Genomic DNA, 21758 nt, shown 5'->3' on the forward strand with positions numbered 1-21758 from the left:
GTGAGTTCACAGGACACTGGAGGGACCCTGTCACAAACTCCAGGTGAGACATCCAGCTTTCAAGCTCCCCAAGCAAGTGCTCCACTGACTTCCAAAACTATTGGCCTCATCTTCCTATGTCCTCATAGCCCACAGTGAGGACTGTGAGGGTAGCTCGGTCCTCCACAAATGCTGGTCAGAGGATCTCACCACAAATGACACTTGCCTGGCTTGACCAGGGAGATGCTGCCCTTAGTTATGGGACTTGACCTAAATCTTCGGGTTGCTCTGCTGGAGCAGAGCATGTTGGCTGGAGCTCTGGCCCAGTCCTGCAGGGTCATACCTGCAAGGTGCTCCTGACTCCCATCTCTCACTACCTCTGCATCTGTTTTTCTAAACTCTTTGTCAACAGGACCTGCAGCTTTCCAGAATTCCTCCCAGTGGAAGCACCTGCCTCCTGCCAGCCTCCCTGAGGAGCTGTGTCCTACTTTCCAGCTGTGGCTGCTTCTGTGTGGTCTGAGGAATAGGTCCTACTGGAATGAGGACTATATTGGAGCCAGTTGTCACCAGAAGCCAGGACATTGCTCTCTCTAGTGAGACAGAGCTGTTGTCTTGGCTGCTAGGACAAAAGTTAAGCATTTTCTTTTCAGTAAAGGAATAATGTTTGCCCCAAAGTTGTCACCTGCTTACTTTGGTCGCTTACAAAGCAAAGACGGGGGCCTGGGGGGGGGGGACCTGTAGAATATGGAGTATGGGATTCAGTGTGCACACCCCCTGTCACCCTAAGATATAGATGGAAGATTATCAACCAGTTGCAGCCTCAGCTCTCACTCCCAGGACCCCAGAAGCCTCCCCAGAAAGAGATATATTTCTGCAGGATCAGAACCCTCGCCCCTGTCTGACCCCCACAGAGGCAGCCTGCTCCACCAAGGGAAGCTCAGTGTACCGGGATCCGCCCCAGGAAGTTGGACTTACCCCTCCTGGCTTGCCTGATCTTTGGGCTTAGCATGTTCCAGTAGCTGCCCGGCCAGCGTTGCAGGGCCGATCGTGGATCATGCTGTCACCCAAGACCCTTTTCTCTTCTTTTCGCCCAGTCGCCCCTCTTGCCCCGTTCGGGGGCCCATGGCCGCTGGACTCCCTCTCCTGGCTCCGGATGGTCGGACGGCTTGTCTTGGACTGTATAAACCTCACTGCATTATTTATCTGCTCCAGAATTAATTCCCATCCAAGCAGCCATTAAAGAGCTCAGCGACCGCTGTTGATCTATCACTGGGCCCGGGCGCACGCGGCGCTGTCCATCCCGAACCCAGCGGGCGGTCTGGGCGGTGCGGGGAGGAGGGCGGGGAGGGCGGCGCGGGCGGGCGCAACGCGGTCCCAGCTGTGCAGCAGCCTACCTAAGGACTGATCCCGCGGGCCGGCAAGCGGGTGAACGGTTCCCTGGCTCAGATCCGCCCTATGCACGGGGAGGGGAGGGCCGGCCTGTGTGTGCACTGCCAGAGACAGACACTGAGGGACCACAGGAAGTGTCCCCATTGTGGTCCAGGGATCCCAGCCCTGCTTGCCTGGGGCGGGGTGGGATCTGGGAGGAGGAGCACCCTTGATGAATCTCCCAGCAGGACAAGTCACCCCGCCCCCCCCCCCCGCCCCCCCCCCCCCCACACACACACTAGGGACCTTCAGATGGGACCCACTCTGCCTGATGTTTCCTGTCTGGAAGGAAGAAGGAGAAGATACTTAATGAGCTCAAATTCCAACTGCTGAAAGACAGGTGTGTCTTAGAAGTACAACCTAGTCTGTGTTCTGAACCTCAGGAGACTGGACCAGATGTCTGATAGGAGTTGTTGATTTTTTTTCCCCTGCTGCCACCTTAATAAAATAGCACGAATAAATGTGATATATACAGAACTAACTCAGGGTCTGCACACAGTAGGATCTCAGACTGTTCACCAAAATAGTGAGCCTTTACTAATTGCTATATATCTGATGAATATCAGCAGAATTCTAGAGTGTAACGGTAGAGCCTGGGGGGAGTTCCGTTTCAAGATGCTAAAAAATGTTCAAGAAATGTAATTGCAGTAATAGCTGTAATTTAGTAGGTGCCCACGGTGTGCCTGGCATTAAAATGGATGCTTTGGATTCAGTAACGCATTTAACTCTCCAGTTCCCTAAGGCAGGTGCTATTATTATCACCACTGCTTTTCAGGTGAAGGAAGTAAAGTGTAAGAGTGTTAAATAACTAGCCCAAAGTGACACAGTACTACCAAAGGACACTGTAAGTCTCAGAACCCAGGGCTGTTTCTATAGCTTCTGCTTTTCTATGATGCCAGTCTCTAAATTACCCCAACCACTTGATGTGAACAGCTCCAGGTTTGAAAGCTGTGAAGGAACTTGAATGGTGAGAAGTCCCCCTCCCCCATGCACTAAGATAGGCATATACACCTGAGCCAGGCTACCATGTGGCCCTCTTGGTTGTTGAAAGATGGGGTTAAATGAAGACCTCTCTGCTCTAAATGGCCGTGTTCCATTCCCTAATCCTGATAAGGGCCCCTGTACCTATTAATCCCTAAATGTTATCCTGATAAATAATCAACTGTTGCTACTGGAGGGAAAGAGGATCCAGAGACTGAGAGTCCACTAGGAGAACATTGCAGTAGCCCATAGTAGAGATGAAACTGCCTGGACTATGGAGAGGAGGGAAAAAAGAGAGTATGGACTCCCCAGGATGCAGTGGGTCAAAGGGTCAAGTTAAAGGGAGAAAGCATAGTCCATGGGGACAAAGCTGTATTATCAGCATCCAGTCAACTCCTCTGGTCTTCAGTCACACCCCAGAAGGAATAAGTCCTGACATAACATTCAAGATCTCTCATGCTATTGGGAACTGCTGCCTACTAGTGTTACAAACTGCATTGGTTACATAGGTCTGCTCATGCTAAGCAAGGCCCCTCTGAAACTGTCCTAATCCTCTCCTCCCACCAGCAGGGGCACTATCCACTTTCCCCAGGTTTTGGTCCATGTCCCTTAAACCACCTGAGTCTCAAGCTGCACTCTGGCCAGGAACTCCATGGGTTGATAGGCAGATTCAGAAGTAGCACTGAGTAACACAAGCATGCTGGTTTTTCTTTCTTTCTTTCTTTCTTTCTTTCTTTCTTTCTTTCTTTCTTTCTTTTCCTTCTTTCAGATCAGATGGAGATCAGTTTGGTTGGGGCAGAGGCCATTCAGCAGGAGAGGGCAGGGCAACACACTGCTGAGAAATTTCATGTCAACATCAGGGTTAAGGGGTGAGGTCTCGTGGCCAGTGACATTGTCTTGAGCAATCCTGAAGCTAGTTAGTGAGTCATGCACCCTGGACCACTTCCTTCAAACCAGAGGCAGGAAAATGCCCTGAAGACTTTGGGTTCACTCATACTTTTGGGTAAGAAACCACTCCTGAGGGTGCTTTTCCTGTGCAGCTGTTTCCCCTGATGACATTAAGTCACTGCTTGTACAAGTCTGCTTTTTCTGGGATCAGTGCTGGAATTGGACAAAACTACAGAGCCTCTGGGCTCAAACCCAGAAGTAAACTGGGAAAAGGGCAGGAGCTAGTCGAGACTCTAACAGAAATGATGAGGCAGGCAGTATGTGGTGGTGGTAGTGATGGGGTAGAGTACAAGATAGTACTTTCCTTCTTTGCCCTCAGACCATGTGCTCAGAACTGCCATGCAAGAAGGGGCCCATGAGGTCTAAAGGAAGGGACAGTAGCATCTTCTCGTACCTGAAGTTCACAAACCCAGTTCTGGAAGGCACTGGGAGCCCTCCAGATCCTTCTAGGACCGATGGGGGAGTTGGGGGTGGGGTGGGGTAACACCAATCAGAGTAAGGAGTTGATCTGCTGAACTTGACGGCCTTCTGGATAAATTAAAAGAATTGTACCACCCACCTCAGGAAAGAAGTGGAGAATAAGGTGAGGGTGAGGAGAGACAGAGAGAGGGAGAGGGAGAGGGAGAGGGAAAAAGAGAGAAAGGGAGACAGAGGGAGAGAGAGAGAGAGAGAGAGAGAGAGAGAGAGAGAGAGAGAGAGAGGGAGATTCCATTTAGGAGAAGGGACAGAGAAAGGGCTCCTTTTTCTGGTCCTGTGCCCACACACACTGCTCATCCTGGTAACTGTCCTGAATCCATTTCTGTTTTTGCATCTTGTATCATTTCAGTCATTTTTCCAGTCCAGGCCACCAATCAATGGGTGCCAAAGGGAGAAGACTGAGGAGTCAAACTTCTCCAGAAGCATCTGTGGAAGGACACACCTCTTGGCAGGATGATCCCCCCGCCAACATCATTAGCTTTAAACCAATGGTTTGAATCCTTGGCTGCACACAGTGGAACTTAGAATACTAATTTTTGCCTCCTGGCACCTGCACTCTGATTGAACTAGCCTGGCCTACATGACTGTCAGTAGGAGTTGTAAAAACTTCAGTGAGCCAACATTCAGTTAACATAAATAACTGCTGCTTTAGAACATATTTGCTTGAGTCTCAGGCCAGCAGACAGCCTTTGCGGCAGTCAGGTTCATCAGCCCCTGCCTACCCCCACCCCCATCTGTGGAAGATATATTTTAATATTCCCAGTAGTTGCTTGAAACCATGGATTTAACAGCCTCTCTCTGCATCTCTCTCTCTCCCTTTCTCTCTCTCTCTTTTTTTTTTCTCTCTCCTCTCATACATATGGAACACATAGCTTGTGATTTTCCCTATACACTATCACATACTTATGATAGTTTAATTAGAGTGGGAGATTAACAACAACTAAAAATTAGGAAAATATGCAGTATCTTATTGCACACATTTCAGTTCTTGACTCAGGTAACTGAAACTACAGAAAGGAATCCAGGATAAGGTCATAGGTTACTGCCAGGTTATGTGACCTGTGCATTGCACAAGGTGTCCAGTAGAGGGGGGTGTAGGGTTGGACTTGGACTGCTTGGCAAAGTCCTGTGTAAGGGGATCTGTCTCCAGTAAATTGGATATTATTATTATTATTATTATTATTATTATTATCTGAAGCTACCATATAGACATAGAGCCATGTACTCTTATTCCAGATCTGCATGAGAATACAGTAAAAATCCAGTCAGTGGAGAGGGAGCTAGGGGGAAGAACTCCTATCCTGATTCCTAATGCCAGTAACATTACTGATACTTATTCTAAAAGTCACTTAAATTCTGTAGGTCTGTCAAGTGCTGTCACCTCCCAAAGCACCTTGGAAGCCCCCAGCCCTCCCTCTACTTTGCCAACCCCACAAAGGGCCACTGCACTCGGAGATGCTTATAGTGGTCACAAGGGATCCCTGACTTCCTGCTCTTTGTCTCTGTTGCCAGGCAGCTGATGCTCCAGCCCCCTTGTATGTCACATCTGTTCACCTCAGTGACATCCCAGACCTTCCAGCTGTTACTAGCTATCCTGACAGCTGTCCATTAACTTTTCAAGAATTTTGCAGACCACTTGAACACAAGCTCCACTAGAAATTAAATGGAAGGGGAGTCTGGCAGTAGCACAGTGGGTTAAATGCAGGTGGCACAAAGCACAAGGACCTGTGTAAGGATCCTGGTTTGAGCCTGGGCTCCCCACTTGCAGGAGGGTTCATTTTACAGGCGGTGAAGCAGGTCTTCAGGTGTCTATCTTTCTCTCCCCCTCTCTTTCTTCCCCTCCTCTCTCCATTTCTCTCTGTCCTATCCAACAATGACTACATCATTAACAACTAAAACAATAAAACGGGAATAAATAAATATTTAAAAAAAGAAATTAAATGGAAGAAACTTACAATAAAATAAGTTCTATTAAGAGGGTAATACCTACTTAATACCCATCACGTCCTCATCATTTCACTACTCTCTACATCTTAAGGATATATATGTCTATCCTCTCTGTATGGTAAAAGCATGACTGTGATGGCTAATTTTGTGTGTCACCTTGTCTGGGCCATGGGGTGTCTAAACATTTAGCCAAACATATACTGGGTGTGACTGATGGTGTTCGGAAATTTAACATTTGAATCAGTTGGATGAATAATGTGGACTGTCCTTCCTGATGTGGGTGGGCTTCATCCAGGCCTGGACACAACAAAATGGTTAAGCCTTGAGTAGAAGGGTCTGACTGCCTTAGGATGCTATTTGTTTTCCCTTATATTTATTTATTTATGATATTTATTTAGTTATTATGGGATAGAGACAGAAATTGAGAGGGCAGGGAGAGATAGAGAGGGAGAGACAGAGAGACACCTGCAGCCCTGCTTCACCACTCAGGAAGCTTTCCTCCTGCAGGTGGGGACCAGGGGTTTGAGCCTGGGTCCTTGCACACTGTAATGTGAGCACTTAACCAGGTGTGCCATTGCCTGTCCCCTCCTTTTTTCTTATTTTTATACAATAATCAAACCTGACTTTTTCTGTGCTTGAAATCTACTGGCCTTCAGACTTACTCCATAAGTTCTCTTAGGTCTCCAGCTAGCCGAGTGCAGATCTGGAAACTTCTGAGTTCTAGTGACCCCCAAATCAACTCCTTACAGACAATCTACATACTAGTGAGTCAACAGAAAACACATTTTACCTATATCTATAGTATGTATCTCCTAGAGGATCTGTTTCTCTGAAGAACCCTAATACAATCTATATTGGACTGCTGCTACTGCATTCTCTTTCCAACTCCTTGTCCACTGATCATTTTGACAGTTCACAATAGGTGGTGGTCAGGGGGTAGATATTTACACCAAGAATAAGTGTCCAGACAGCTGGCTGTTAAACATCTGACAGAACCCCTTGATTCATTCCCTACCCCTGTCAGCTCCCCACCATATGCAGAGTTCTAGCTCTTCACCCCAGATGCTGGCCTTCTCCCAATTTCCTATGACCTGGTCTTTGTATGTGACAGTCATACACATAAAATGTGGATTCTCTTCTTGGCCTGCCTTACAGAGCTCCTCTCCTAAGCACCCCTCATGCTTGTCTACATCCATACCTAACTAGGGCAGGGCAATCTTGGAAGTCCCAGGTAGCAGATGGCAGGAGCCATGTAGTCTGAGTCCCTGGAGGGCTGACTGGCATCAAGCCCCCACTGTCAACCTGTAAGCATCTCAGGTGATTATGAGAAGGAACACCGTTAAGTAGTTGGTCCTCTTTGTTATACTACAGCTGACTTTCCCTCTGGATGCACACACCATCTGCCTTTCTTTCCTGAGTAAACTTGGTCAAATCTTTCTGGATTCTGTCCTAGAGACACCTACCTACAAAGTGTCCCTAGCTAGAGTTCTACAGCTTCATATCTCCCCCACCATCTCTACCTCAAACAACAGGAACTGTCCCAAAGACCTGCCACCGGCTTCAATTAAGACAGTACCCATAATTTAAGTATATAAAATTGAAATGACCTATAATTATTACCCACAATTTAAAAATCAACCACAATTTAAATATTACAACCCATCATTTAAATAAAAATTATAAACACTACCTGTAGCACATGCTGAATTTAAAATATTCTTTCCAGATATTTAATTTGCAGAATTGCGTAGAATTCAGGAGACGTAAGTTTCTCTGCAATTTTGGAGGCCTTGACTGCTGGGACTCTGAGCTTTGGGCCTTTTCTTTGGGCACTTAGGTGCTGCAAGCTGCTCTGTCCCAGAGGTCAGGGCTTATCACATGGTGTCAGCTCTCAATTGTGTCACTTTAGGATTAAAGTCTGTCTTTGCCTTTTGGCTCAATGCTATATCACTAAATCATTTCTTCTCCAAAACAGAAGATTCCAGGTGCATCTGGGTGACAAGTCTAGCAGATGGAGACTTGTCTCAAGTGGCCTCCACCAGGGCTCTGTTCTGGCTCCTACGCTATTTAATATTTACATCAATGACCTCCCAGAAACTTCTTCAAGGAAGTTTATCTACGCGATGACATCTGCTGTGCAACTCAGGCATACAAGTTTGACATCCTCGAGGAAACATTCACGAAAGACATGTCTCTGATATCTGATTACTGTAAAAAATGGCGACTAATCCCTAGCACTGCAAAAACGGTATCATCTGTTTTCCATCTACACCATGCCTCGGCCTTGCGTGAGCTTAATGTGCAGCTTGGCGATACGAGAATCCGGCATGAAGCCCAGCCAGTCTATCTTGGCGTTACTCTCGATCGCACCCTGTCATTTCACGAACATCTCATAAAAACTGCAGCAAAGGTGGGCGTGAGGAATAACATCATTGCAAGACTGGCCAGCTCTTCATGGGGTGCGAGCGCTTCCACACTACGATCATCCTCTCTGGCATTATGCTATTCCACTGCAGAATACTGTGCCCCAGTATGGTTCCGTAGCCCCCATGTCCACTTGGTCGATTCCAAATTATATTCCTCCATGAGGATAATTTCTGGAACCATCCATTCCACCCCGGTTCCATGGCTGCCAGTTCTTAGCAACATTGTCCCGCCAGATATTCGTCGGGATGCGGCATCATCTAAGTTCATTTCCCACGTCTACGCTCGACCGGACCTGCCAATATACGCGGATATCTTCGCCCACCCTGTCCAACGCTTGATGTCTCGTCATCCAATCTGGTCCCCTATGCCTACACTGAACTTCTCTGTTCCAGACTCTTGGAAACAGAGTTGGCAGTCAGCTGAGGTAAAGAACAAACACCTCATCACAGACCCCTGCAAGCGTCAAACCGGCTTTGACCTAGCACGTTATGATTGGGCCCTCCTCAATCGCTATCGAACAGGCCATGGCCGGTGCGCCGCTATGTTCCATCGCTGGGGAGCCAGAGATGACCCGAACTGCCCCTGCAGCTCCAGACAGACTATGACATAGTCAACGACTGCCACCTCTCCAGATTCAAAGGAGGTTTCGAAACTTTACATCAGGCTCAACCTGACGCTGTTGACTGGCTATGGAAGAAGGGCAAACGCTAGAAGAAGAAGGCTCAGTGCCTTTTTTCTTTACTATTATTATTATTTTATTGTCACTAGAATTATCTCTTAGGCACAGTGCCTGCAATGATGAATTGACTACTCCCAGAGGTTTCCCACTCTCTTCTTTTTGATATAGAGAAACTGAGAGGGGAGACGGATATAGAAGGGCAGAGAGAGAGAGAGAGAGAGAGAGAGACATACCTGTAGTACTGCTTCAATGCATGTAAAGCTATCCCTCCATAGATGGGCTTGAATCCTGGTCCTTGTACATGATTATGTGTGCACGCTACCAGGAACACCATTACCTATCCCCCAATGCCTTCAATAGATACTATATATATGTATATATGAATTAGGTAGTAGCGCAGCAGGTTAAGCGCACATGACGCAAGTGCAAGGACCAGTGTAAGGATCCCTGTTCAAGCCCCCAGCTCCCCACCTGCAGGGGAGTCGCTTCACAGGTGGTGAAGCAGACTGTCTAACTTTCTCTCCCCCTCTCTGTCTTCCCCTACTCTCTCCATTTCTCTCTCTCCTATCTAACAATGACAATACCAATAACAACTGTCGTATGCTTTACATTGGTTTGTCCTAGCCCTCCCCCCGCCAAGAGAATTGGATCAGGCCTGCTAATTTCGTGGGCCCGCTTGGCCCCTCTCCAGAGGAACCCCGGGAGAGGGTTCCTGAGTTCGAGAGTGACAGGGTTCTGGAGCTGCTGAGTTCGAGAGTTTCAGGGTTACAGAGTAAGAGAGAGTGACAGAGTTCCTGGGTTCCTGAGTTCGAGAGTTTCTGGGTTACAGAGTAAGAGAGAGTTCCAGTGTGCCAGAGTTTCAGAGGGTTCCCGAGTACGAGAGTTCATGAGTTCGAGAGTAAGGGAGAGGGTTCCTGAGTTCGAGAGTGCCAGAGTTTCAGAGGGTTCCCCAGTAAGAGAGTTCCAGAGTTCCAGAGTTGGAGAGTTCCTGAGTTCGAGAGTAAGAGGGAGTGCTTGTGCCGCCGCAAAGAGACAGCAGAGTTCTGTTTGGTGATTAGTTTGTCTTAGTTTATGAATCGTTGTTCCTGAATAAAGAAATACAGCTTCCCTGCCCAGCCGTTGTCTGGTCGTCTCTGTTACCCGCCCGTGAAGCTAGCCCGGCCAGCCAGAGCCTTCCCGAATTTTAACAACAAACAACAACAATAAAAAAACAAGGGCAACAAAAGAGAACATTATATATATGAAAGAGAGAGAGAGACCAGAGCACTGTTCTGGCTTATGAAATGATAGGTAATGAACCCCAGGAATCTCACTTGTAAGACCTGTGCTGATCCACCTCCCCAATCCCAATAAACTTGTTTAACTTCAGTTTTTGTCCACACACTAAAGTACCAGGTATATCCTCTCATAAGCAACCCAGATATCCAAAAGGTCTATCACCCTGCACTATCACCCTATTTTCCTGGACTTAAGATTTACTGCCTTAGGATTCTAAGTAGAAAGTCAGAAGATAAAGAAGCAAAATCCAAGACTGGGTTCTGAAAACTCCCCTCCAGGAATACCAGGTCAGAGAGCAAGGGTTTCAGAGACTGCTTGGAAACCCTCTTAGTTTTTGTCCTACAGCCTTGGTCTGGGGGAGAGGTAGCTTAGGGGTGCCTAGATAATTAAGACCATACAGCCTTTTTATTCTAGCCTCCATTGTAGCACTTGTCAGGCACCATCACCTTTAACTTGCTTATAGTTCAGGGGGTGCTTAGTGTGTGTGTCAGGTGGATGAGTGAGTGCTGCGCCAGCTGGGTTCTCTGGTGGGACTTGCTGGGTGGGAGAGGAGTGTTCAAGCAGCATATAAATGCACTGTGTCACCCAACCCATCATCCAGCTGGCCCAGTCGCAGTGTCTGGCTTTGGGTAGAGGCAATTAGGTCCATGCACTACTGCCTTTGGGGCCTTCTCCAGAAGAGTGTGACCTTGGCTAGCATTGCTTTGCACAGCATTGGCGGAGGGCCACCCAAGAAGAGTGTGAAGTTGAGTTGCTTATGGAGGCTGACACCAAAGAGCTCACAGCTGGTGACTGTCAGCTGACCTCACTTTCTTTTTGCAGCTGGGTGAGAAGTTGACTCTCAAAGTGGAGCTCTGGGAAGCTCAATTTTGTCTACCACACCCACCAAGGGGTGGGAAGAGTACTCTAAGGAGCTCAAACCCCACTTATTTTATTTTCCTTCATTCTCTTTGTCTCTTCCTCTTTCTTCATTTCTTTATTTCTCCCTTCCTTCCTTCCTTCCTTCCTTCCTTCCTTCTTCCCTCCCTCCCTTCTTCCCTTCCTCCCTCCCTCCCTTCCTTCCTTCCTTCCTTCCTTCCTTCCTTCCTTTCTTCCTATCTTTTTCCTCTCTTTTAAATAGAGACAAAAAAGGCTGAGAAGTAGCATAAAAGAGGCCACAGCACCAATGCTTCTTTCAATATGATGGAGACTGGGCTCAAACTTTGATCAATAGCATGGCTAAAAAGCACATCATTGGGGGGTTGGGCAGTAACACACCAGGCTAAGTGCACATAGTACAAGCACAAAGCACAAGGATCCCAGTTTGACCCTTGGCTCCCCACCTGCAGGAGGGTCACTTCACAAGTGTGAAGCAGTTCTGCAGGTGTCTATCTTTTTCTCCCCCTCCGTCTGCCCCTCCTCTCTCAATTTCTCTTTGTCCTATCCAACAAAAACAACAATGGAAAAAAGATGGCTGCCAGGAGCAGTGGATTCGTAATGTAGGCACCAAGACCCAGAAATAACCCTGGAAGAAAGGAAGGAAGGAAGGAAGGAAGGAAGAAAGGAAGAAAGAAAGAAAGAAAGAAAGAAAGAAAGAAAGAAAGAAAGAAAAGCACACTATCCAAGTGAACTATTTTGCTAGCCCCCAAACCCTTATTTGTAAGTCTCTACAAACATTGGTTGAGACAAATACTACTCCCTCTAGGAGTCACTGCTTCACTTGCACAACAGTCTGGGCTCTCCATTCCATTCTCAGAGAGAGATTTTATTCAGCTGCAAATGCTCACTGTAGGTTTCTTAAGAGGAATGGCTTCCATCAGAGAGTCTCTGGAAGCCACTGTGGGAAAGACCTGCTGACAGTGTGTGGGGTTCCCCTGGGATATGTGGAGAAAAACCTCAGCTCCCTGAGCCTGGGGGCAAGGCAGAGCACAGCCAGGGCTGAAAGAGGGAAGTATGACCTTATTAGAGGGTTTCTGGATCCTGGAAACATGATGTACTGAGATTCCAAGAAACTGTCACTCTTCCTCTATAGCAGGGGGCCAGGAACCCAGTGGGGGGTTGCTATGACAACAGCCCACCCAGGATCAAATGACAACCCCTGTTCTCTCTGGGGTCCAACAAGGAAAGAGGTCTGAAACAATTTTCTCTCACCCAGAATCAGGTTCTAGAGAATGACAAATCAGCCCCATGGTTAGTTTTGCACTATTGAAAAACAAGCCTTCTCCCTTGTGGAAACACCTGCTCATTGTGGAAAGGCAGGGACTGGAACAGATGGAGAGAACGGAAATTTCCCAGGCATCTCCTCTCTCAGTTCACACCTCTCTCCAAGGTCAAAATTCTTCCCTTGCACAGTCGAGCTCATGGTACATAACCTCCATCTGTTCTTCCAATATTTCCCCCTCCTTTTGCATCTGTAATCCCTCTATTCCTCAATGAATTTTTTTTCCCCTCTAGTCTCTTCTACTCTCACACTTACACCTTCCCTTTCTGTAGTGGAATTGAACTTGTTTAATATCTTCCTGTTATGAATAAATCCTTCCTGTTCAATGGAAGGATTATGGTTGGAAGCCATAAGAAACAAGTATACTGTGTCCTAGAAGGTTATGAGCTGAGATTCAGTCATTAGATGCCCTGCCTGGCTTTTGATATAATATTGACTATCAGGGAAAAAGAAAAGAAAAGGAAAGAAAAGAGCACTGAGAGATTATTAGGGGTGGACTTCCCAGCACTGGTGGCAGCATGATGTTCTGCTGTGACAATGACACCTCCAAGCTTGGTAGAACTGTCCTGCAGAAGTGTCTTTACCACACTATTCTTGCAAAAGCATCACCTTGGGCTTTTTCTTGCTTTTAGATCATGGGAGCTACTATTATCTATGTCTGTTTTTCAAGACATTCTCTAGGCCCCCAAGATTCTGTAGATCTGCTTTTCTGTGCCTTAGAACCCACAGACTTCTAACGGAAGGTAGATATTCCCATCAAATCATTCAACCCATGCTCCTCTCTCACTTCTTAATCTTCCTAACTCAATATAGATGGTGTAGTCTCCCACTTGTCTATTCTCTCACAGATGGTATTTCCTTCTGCATTTCTCTAATTATACCACCAACCAAATCATGCCATGTCTTGACTGGAAACCACAGTTGACTCTACCAAACTCTGCCCCTAACCTTCCACAGTCTGTCATCATATTTCTTGGGTGAGGTTCTTGCTGGTCATGATCTAGAGTAATCCCAGATCACCCTGCCAGGTGAGACCCTCTTACCTCTGACAAAAACTTGATTCCTCCAACCCATCTCCCAAAAGAAAGAAATGCATATACTTTCTGTTGTCTGGGTGGATATTTCTACCCTTTGTGCATGCTTGGAGCATGAACACTGCCTTACCTACACTAGGATGACACACTCAAAGTACTGAAAGAAAAGCTGTCAATTGGAAATTCAGTATTTGGCAACACCATTCTTTAACTCAAAATAGATTGTCATGGGTTAATATGTAGCTCCAAAAGCATCCACCAGTGAAATAACCTCAAAATACACAATAAAAAAATGGCAATGGGAGTTAGAAGAGTATGCCAGAGAAAAACAAAGAAGTCAATAATTGAAAATGATGTGGAGAAAAGATATGAAACAGAGGGAAACATGACTCCAACCTGATTTCCCTGGGCAGGCAATCTCACCAAGGTGTCCTAGAATCCTACCTCCTCAGAGCCCTACCCCGCTAGGAAAAGATGGAAATAGGCTGGGGGTATGGATCGACCTGCCAATGCCCATGTCCAATGGAGAAGCAATTACAGAAACTAGACCTCCCACCTTCTGTACCTCATAAGGATCTTTGCTTCATACACCCAGAGGGGTAAAGAATAGGGAAACTTCCATTAAAGGAGATGGGATTCGGAACTCTGGTGGTGAAAATTGTGTGGAATTGTACCCCTCTTATTCCACAATATTGTTGATAATTATTAAATCACTAATAAAAAATGTAAGAATAATGACAAAATAGCAGGAGTAAGTCCTGGATCATACTTGCCCTTTACTAATAAATAATTACACTAAATGTAAATGGATTAAACTTTCCATTTAGAATCAGAATTAGGCAGAATGAATATAAAAAGACTCCAACAGTAGTCTGTCTATTCTATATTACTTTAGATTCAAAGACACAAATATGTTGAAAATTAAAGAACTAAAAGAGAGATTACAAAAGATATTCTCTGTAAAGGGTGATCAAAATGGCTAGATAAGCTATACTAAAAGCAGAGAAAATAAACTTTAAAATAAAAATTGTTATGGGTGAATATATTATATGAAAATACTATTAGTGTGCCAGGTGGTAGATGCATTTTTTTCCTTTTTTATTATTATTTTTTATTCTTTTTTTTCTTATTGGGGGATTAATATTTTATAGTCAACAGTAAATACAATAGTTTGTACATGCATAGCATTTCCCAGTTTTCCACATAACAATACAACCACCACTGGATAGTCTAACTTAAATATATATATTTAAGTTAGAGTATATATATATCCCCAGGAGGGGAATTTCAGGGTCATAGGGTATCCATTTCTAGCCTTCTCAGAGTTCTCCAAACTGCTCTCCACAGGGCTTGGACTAATTTACATTCCCACCAGCAGTGCAGAAAGGTTCCTTTGACCCCACAACCTCTCCTGCATTTGTTGCTGTTATCTTTTCTGATGTATGACATTCTCACAGGAGTGAAATGGTATCTCATTGTTGTCTTTATTTGCATTTATCTGACAACAAATGACATGGAGTATTTTTTCATGTTTTTTGGCCTATTGGATCTCTTCTGTGGTGAATATTCTGTTCATGTCCTCTCCCAATTTTTGGATGGGGTCATCTGTATCAAAATATATATTAAAATGTGAAAAGACCCAGGTTTAATACCCTAGCCCCACCTGCTATGGGGGGAAGTTTTGTGGGAAGGGGGGAAGCTACATGAGTGATGAAGCAGTTCTGCAGATGTTTCTTTTTTCTCTCTTTCTCTGTCTCCATCTTCCCTATCCATTTCTCTCTGTTTCTGTCTAATAAATAAAAAGAAATGAATAAATAAAATATATTTAAATGTTTCTTTTTTTCTTATAAAATTAACAATTAAATTAATTTTAATAAAATAACAAAAAATATATTTACTACTAAAAGGATGAATCCATCAAGAAGACACACAGTTATAATCATATTTACCTAACAGTACATCACCAAAGTTAATTATAGTACACTAACAATTGGAAGTTTTGATATCCACTTTCAATAAAAGCAGCTATGAATAAAGAAATAGAATATTCCAACAATTCTATATGCCAGCTAGACCTAACAGGCATTCTAGAACACTCAACCATATGCAAGAGCATAAAACAGATTTAAAAGGCTATCTTTCCTCACCACTTTTAGTTAATATTGTACCGAAGGCTCTAGCTAGGACCACTATGTAAGAAACCAAGGAAACCATGACATCCCAATTGGAAAGGAAGAAATAAAATGAGCTTTATTTGTAGAAGACAAAATGGGTTGGGGGCCAGGCCATACCACACCGAGTTAAGTGCTCACAGTGTGTGTGAAGCTCAAGTTAAGGATCCCAGTTCAAGCCACCAGCTCTCCACTTGGAGGGAGGTTGCAAACCTGAAGCACGTTGGCAGGTGTCTATCTTTTTCTCTCCCTCTCTGTTTTTCCCTCTTCTCTCAATTTCTCTCTGTCTTAACCACCACCACCAAGAGCAACAACAACAAAAAAATGGTCTCAAAGAGCAGTGGATTTGCAGTACAGGCACCGAGCCCAAGAGATAACCCTGGACACACACACACACACACAGAGAGAGAGAGAGAGAGAGAGAGAGAGAGAGGGAGAGAGAGAGAGAGAGAAATCAGTGCTGGAAAAATAGCTTACTTGGATAGTGTGTTGCTTTGCTATATGTGCAACCCAAATTTGATTCTGACTCCCACTGCATTGAAGGAAGTTTCAGTGCTATGCTTTCTCTCTCTTTCTCTGCTTCTCTGTTTCTATCTAAAATAAGCTTATAAAATTCAGGATTTAAGGTTGCAGGGTACAAGATCAGTGTTAAAAAACAACTTGGGGGGGGGGAGGGCCTGGTGGTAGCGCAGCGGGTTAAACCCACATAGTGCAAAGCGCAAGGTCGGGCTTAAGGATCCCAATTCGAGCCCTTGACTCCTCCCCGCAGAGATGTCGCTTCACAAGAGGTGAATCTTTCTCTCCCTCTCTCCGTCTTCCCCTCCTCTCTTGATTTCTCTCTGTCCTATCCAAAACAACAACAGTAATAACAACAACAAGAATGATAAACAACAAGGGCAACAAAAGGGAAAAAAATAGCCTCCAGAGGCAGTGGAACCCTAGTGCAGGCACCAAGCCCCAGAAATAATTCTGGAGGCAAAAAATAAAAATAAAAAATCAACTTGGACTGGGTTTGGTGTGTTGCACCAAAGTAAAAGACTCTAGGGTGGGGATGGGGTTCAGGTCCTGGAATATGATGGCAGAGGAGGACCTAGAGGGGGTTGAATTGTTATGTGGAAAACTGAAAAATGTTATACATATATAAACTACTGTATTTTAATACTAACGGTAAACCATTAGCCCCCATAAAGAAAATAAATAAGCTATTTTTTAAAAGAAACTAGTACAAAAAATCATTGTCTTTAATCTGTTCTAAAAAATCAACTTTATTTTTATATTTTTCTATAGATAATATTAAAAGAAAACAATTTTATTCATAAGAGCATTCAATAGAATGGAATACACAGGGACTTGTAAAAAAAAAACCCTACAAAATATTATTGAAAGAAAGAGAAAAGTCCATTAGTTCATGGAGTGACAGATTTAATATTTGTTAAAATGGGCATACTTCTAAGATAAAGTTGATGGAGACACAGGAAAGTCCACCCATGTAGCCTGTGTTATGCACTGAGAAACTTCTTACATAGATGTTGACTTTATCACGAAACATGGTCCTAAATATCTTTATCTGTAAGTCAGAGAGGTGGTTCCCTATTCACAAACTTGAATCAGCACTCCCTCTTCCTACCCACAGTTTCTGAGCTCATCAATCTTTTCAAACCCAGAGTCCAAATCTTGCCCTGAATAGTGCAAGATGACTTTGTCAGGGTTATTGAAGAATGAAAGGCTATGTGTGTGTGTGTGTGTGTGTGTGTGTGTGTGTGTGTGTGTGTGTGTGTGTGTGTGTAGAAGAGAGGTGATTAAAATTAAGAGCAATCACTTAAGCACACATATTACCAAGTGCAAGGTCCCAGATTTGAGGCCCCTTTCCCTACCTGGAGGGGGGAGGCTTCATGAGCGTTCATGAGTGGTGAAGCAGGTCTACAGGTGTCAATCATTCTCTCCCTTTATCTCCTCCTCCTCTTTCAACTTCTCCCTATTCTTTTTAATAAAAATTAAAGATTCATTCTTCAGCTCTGCTTTACAGCAGTGTTAGGGATCAAACCTGCAACAAGAGTTTATTAAGGGAGTTGGGCAGTAGCGCAGAGGGTTAAGCACAGGTGGCACATAGTGCAAGGACTGGTGTAAGGATCCAGGTTCGAGTCCCCAGCTCCCCACCTGCAGCGGAGTCGCTTCACAGGTGGTGAAGCAGGTCTGCAGGTGTCTGTCTTTCTCTCCCCCTCTCTGTCTCCCTCTCCTCTCTCCATGTCTCTCTGTCCTATCCAACAGTGACGACATCAATAACAACAATAATAATAACTACAGCAATAAAACAACAAGGGCAACAAAAAGGAATGAATAAATAAATATTTTTAAAAAGAGTTTATTAAATCTCTATCACTTGTTCCTGTCTGTCATTGTCCAAAACAGTGGAGCTGGACTAGTAAGCAAAGCTGCCTGGTCTTTGTGCTAGTGAGAGAGACCACAGTGGGTGGATGACAAGATCACAATGAGGTGACTCAGCTGGTAGAGCACACACACACACTGCTGTTTTGTTCTGGTTTGGACTAGAACAGCGCTCATCTCCAGGATTGGTGACATGGAGATTGAACCCTGGACCCCTTGTGTGTGAAAGGCCTGTGTGCTTCCACTGTGCTCTCTCTCCAGCCCAAACAGAAATTCGTTGAGGGTACTTTATATGCAGGGGGTCTGGACACCAGAAATGAGTCACACTCACCCATTTAAAAAAAAAAAAAAAAGAAGACTGGACTGGGGTTGATAGTATAATGGTTATGTAAAGAGATTCTCATGGCTGAGGCTCCAAAGTACCAGGTTCAACCCCCACACCACCATAAATCAGAGCTGGGTAGTGCTCTGGTAATAATTAATTAAAAGTTTAAAAAAAAATTAGGGGGAAGTCCAGCGGTGGCGCAGCAGGTTAAGTGCGAGTGGCACAAAGCGCAAGGACAGGCTTAAGGATCCGGTTCGAGCCCCAGGCTCCCCACCTGCAGTGGAGTCGCTTCACAGGTGGTGAAGCAGGTCTGCAGGTGTCTATCTTTCTCTCCCCCTCTCTGTCTTCCCCATCTCACTCCATTTATCTCTGTCCTATCTAACAACAATGACGTCAATAACAACAATAATAACCACAATAATGTTAAACAACAAGGGCAACAAAAGGGAAAATAAATAAATATAAAAAATAAAAAATTAATAAAATATTTTTAAAAAGAAAATTTCATTAAAAAAATTAGGGAAAAATGGCCTCTGAAAGCAGTGAATTTGTAGTGCTGACACACAAACTGAGGTTATCAAGCCTCATTGATAACCCTGGTGCTGAGGTTATCAAGCCTCATTGATAACCCTGGTAGCAAAACACACACAAACACACACAAAATTAAAAATTAAAAAAAATGGAAAAAATAATGCTCTTGTATCTCTTTGTAAAGCTGAAAGAATGAAGGGGAAGAAGCCCAGATGTGATATAGTCTCCTCACCTCTTTTGATCATCATTAATACCTCAACAAATCCTTTAACAAGTGGTGTTGGGTGGTAGCGCACCTGGTTGAGTGCACAGGTTACAGTGTGCAAGGACCTGGGTTCAAGCCCCCAGTCCCCACCTGTAGGGGGAAAGCTTCACAAGTGGTGAAGCAAGGCTGCAGGTGTCCTTCTGTCTTTCTCTCTCTATCTCCCCCTTCCCTCACAGCTTCTGGCTGTGTCTATCCAATAAATAAGGATAATTAAAAAAAAAATCCCTTAACATCTCTGAGCCTTTCTTCCATTCATTTAATAAAGACAATTTCTTTTAAAAAATATTTATTTAATGAGGGGGGGAGGGAGGGGGAGAGGGAGAGGGAGAGGGAGATGGAGAGAGAGAGAGAGAAAGAGAGAGAAAACAGATCCTCACTGTGGCACATGTGGTACCAAGAATTGATCCCAGGGCTTCATGCCAGCACCCTGCATTCTACCACTAACCCACCTCCCTGGACTCAAGATAATAATTTTTGCCCTACCTATCCCAAAAGAGTGATGTTGGAGTAGGCAGACTATGTATGTGAAAGCTCTTTGTAAGTTGCAAAACACCATGTAAGGCCATGCACAAGATGTATGTATGTCCACAGTTCATGATAAGCAAGGACTCCATTGACTAAACTACTCAATCAACTCTAGGAAGAACCTCTACTGAGTAATTTTTTCCCGTGGCTTTGGTCTGGAAAGTTTTATTTTCTTGCCAGTCAGTCAAGAGATATGTCTGCAATATTCAATATTACGTACCCTCAGAAACAGCTGGGATGAAATTCCAATGAAGGCTGCACACTTAATTGCCCTACACATGAGAAGGATTGGCTCGCTGACCCTTGGTTTGCTTTGAACTCCTTGGCGTGTGAGTCTTGTGCTTTGGTCAGTCGTTTCATGCCTTTCCAAACATTGCTTCTCTGTTTGCAGCTTTGTATAACTCACCAGGCAGTCTCTTATGGAGACACACGAGAGCAGAGTTGGGGAGGTGACCTCAGAGGAAATGAGACCAGCATACATTCCCTGTGACCGCCGCTCACAAAGTGCTCCCTGTCAGTTTGGACCACACCAAATGCTAATCATGAGGGCTCCAGGCCTTGCCAACCCATGTTAACGTAACTTTCTGTAGACTGGATCTTTCCATCTGATTAATTAAAAAAAATTAATGAAGTGGCATAGATTTACGACATAAAAGAAAGTTGAACTGGTCCTTAACCTTTTTCTTGCTTTCCGTTTATTATATTATGGGATGGGATGTGGCATCCCAGGAAGAGCCTGGGTTTGGAGATCCAATGGGCCAGAGATAAAAGTCTGGTACCACAGTGCACTGGGTGGGTGGGTTGGACAAGCCCTTTCATCTCTTGGTGACTTGTGTTACCTCAGTTGTACAATGGGGCCAATAAATAGTCACCTTCCAAGGCTGTGATGGAGATGAAATGAGATTAGGAATTTAAAATCTGCAGAATGGTGCTAGGGACATATTTAACTTATTTTATGCTAGACTGCAAGTAGAAAATTGGAGAAGCGGAGTTACTGCTTTCAAGAAATTATTATTGTGTAAGAACGGGGAGGCATCTGATTAATGCTCTTGCTTACATGAACACATTTGCATGCATGTCCTCATACATGCACACTAACACACATGACGTATACTCACAAAGTCCTGGAAAAACACTCTAGACATGCCCCTGACTCCTACTCCTTTGTTATCATTTGCTTTTACTGCCCAATACAGGAAGCCGAGTCAATTGGGCTGGAACCCTTATCACCACTGAGCGGCACGTATGCCTACCTTCCCCCACTTCCCTATATTCAGTGTTCAGTCTAATACTATACATTTTTAATATTTATTCATTTTCCCTTTTGTTGCCTTTGTTGTTTTTACTGTTGTAGTTATTGATGTCGTCATTGTTGGATAGGACAGAGATAAATGGAGAAAGGAGGAAAAGACAGAGAGGGGGAGAGAAAGATAGACACCTGCAGACCTGCTTCACCACCTGTAAAGCAACTCCTTTGCAGGTGGGGAGCCAGACGCTCGAACCAGGATCCTTACGCCAGTCCTTGTACTTTGTGCCAACTGCGCTTAACCTGCTGCACTACTGCCTAACTCCCAGTCTTATAATATTTTATTCTAGGCAATTATAAGATCTTGTCAACATGTCACCTCCATTGTCCAAAGAACAAAGTGTCTGGACCTAGGGTAGCTATATTTAATATGTACTTTTGGGTTCCTGCCAGGGACCACTATGTTACCTTCTCCCTGTCTTCAACCAGTCTGTCATGAATAACCCTGACCTCTTCTGTGCTTAGGGACCTTAGCTATGTCCTTCACTTTCTATTTCTGCTGACTTGTCACCCAGCTTTGTCCAAAGCAGCCTGAAGTCTCTACATGACAATGTGAGCAAAGGTTACATGGTAGCATTTTTTTTTGTCCTTTAAAAAAAAATGACCCAGGACCTTATACATATGCAATCACAACACTCTAGGCTGCTTTTTCCTAAAGACTGAACTTAGGCTCCTTTGAGCCAGGAACTTGTTTATGGGATCAGATTTCTTCAGCATCAAGGGAGCACAAGTCCAGTCTTCAGGTTGATTTGGGATAGATTCAGGTAGAAACAGTCACAGCAAGAATGCTTTGGGGGACACATCACAAAAGAGGAACAAGGCACAGACATTATGATATTACTAAAAAAGAAGTAAAATCCATATCAAAAGAT

The 21758-nt window shown here is 44.5% G+C and overlaps 1 protein-coding gene across 1 annotated transcript in view; it reads right to left on the reverse strand.

Annotated features, from left to right (window-relative positions):
* Positions 1 to 21758, reverse strand: part of ARHGAP22 (Rho GTPase activating protein 22) — a 240466-nt gene that overhangs the window by 185804 nt on the left and 32904 nt on the right. The window lies entirely within an intron of this gene.

Source organism: Erinaceus europaeus, chromosome 1 (assembly GCF_950295315.1).
Source record: "Erinaceus europaeus chromosome 1, mEriEur2.1, whole genome shotgun sequence".
NCBI classification, from domain to species: domain Eukaryota; kingdom Metazoa; phylum Chordata; class Mammalia; order Eulipotyphla; family Erinaceidae; genus Erinaceus; species Erinaceus europaeus.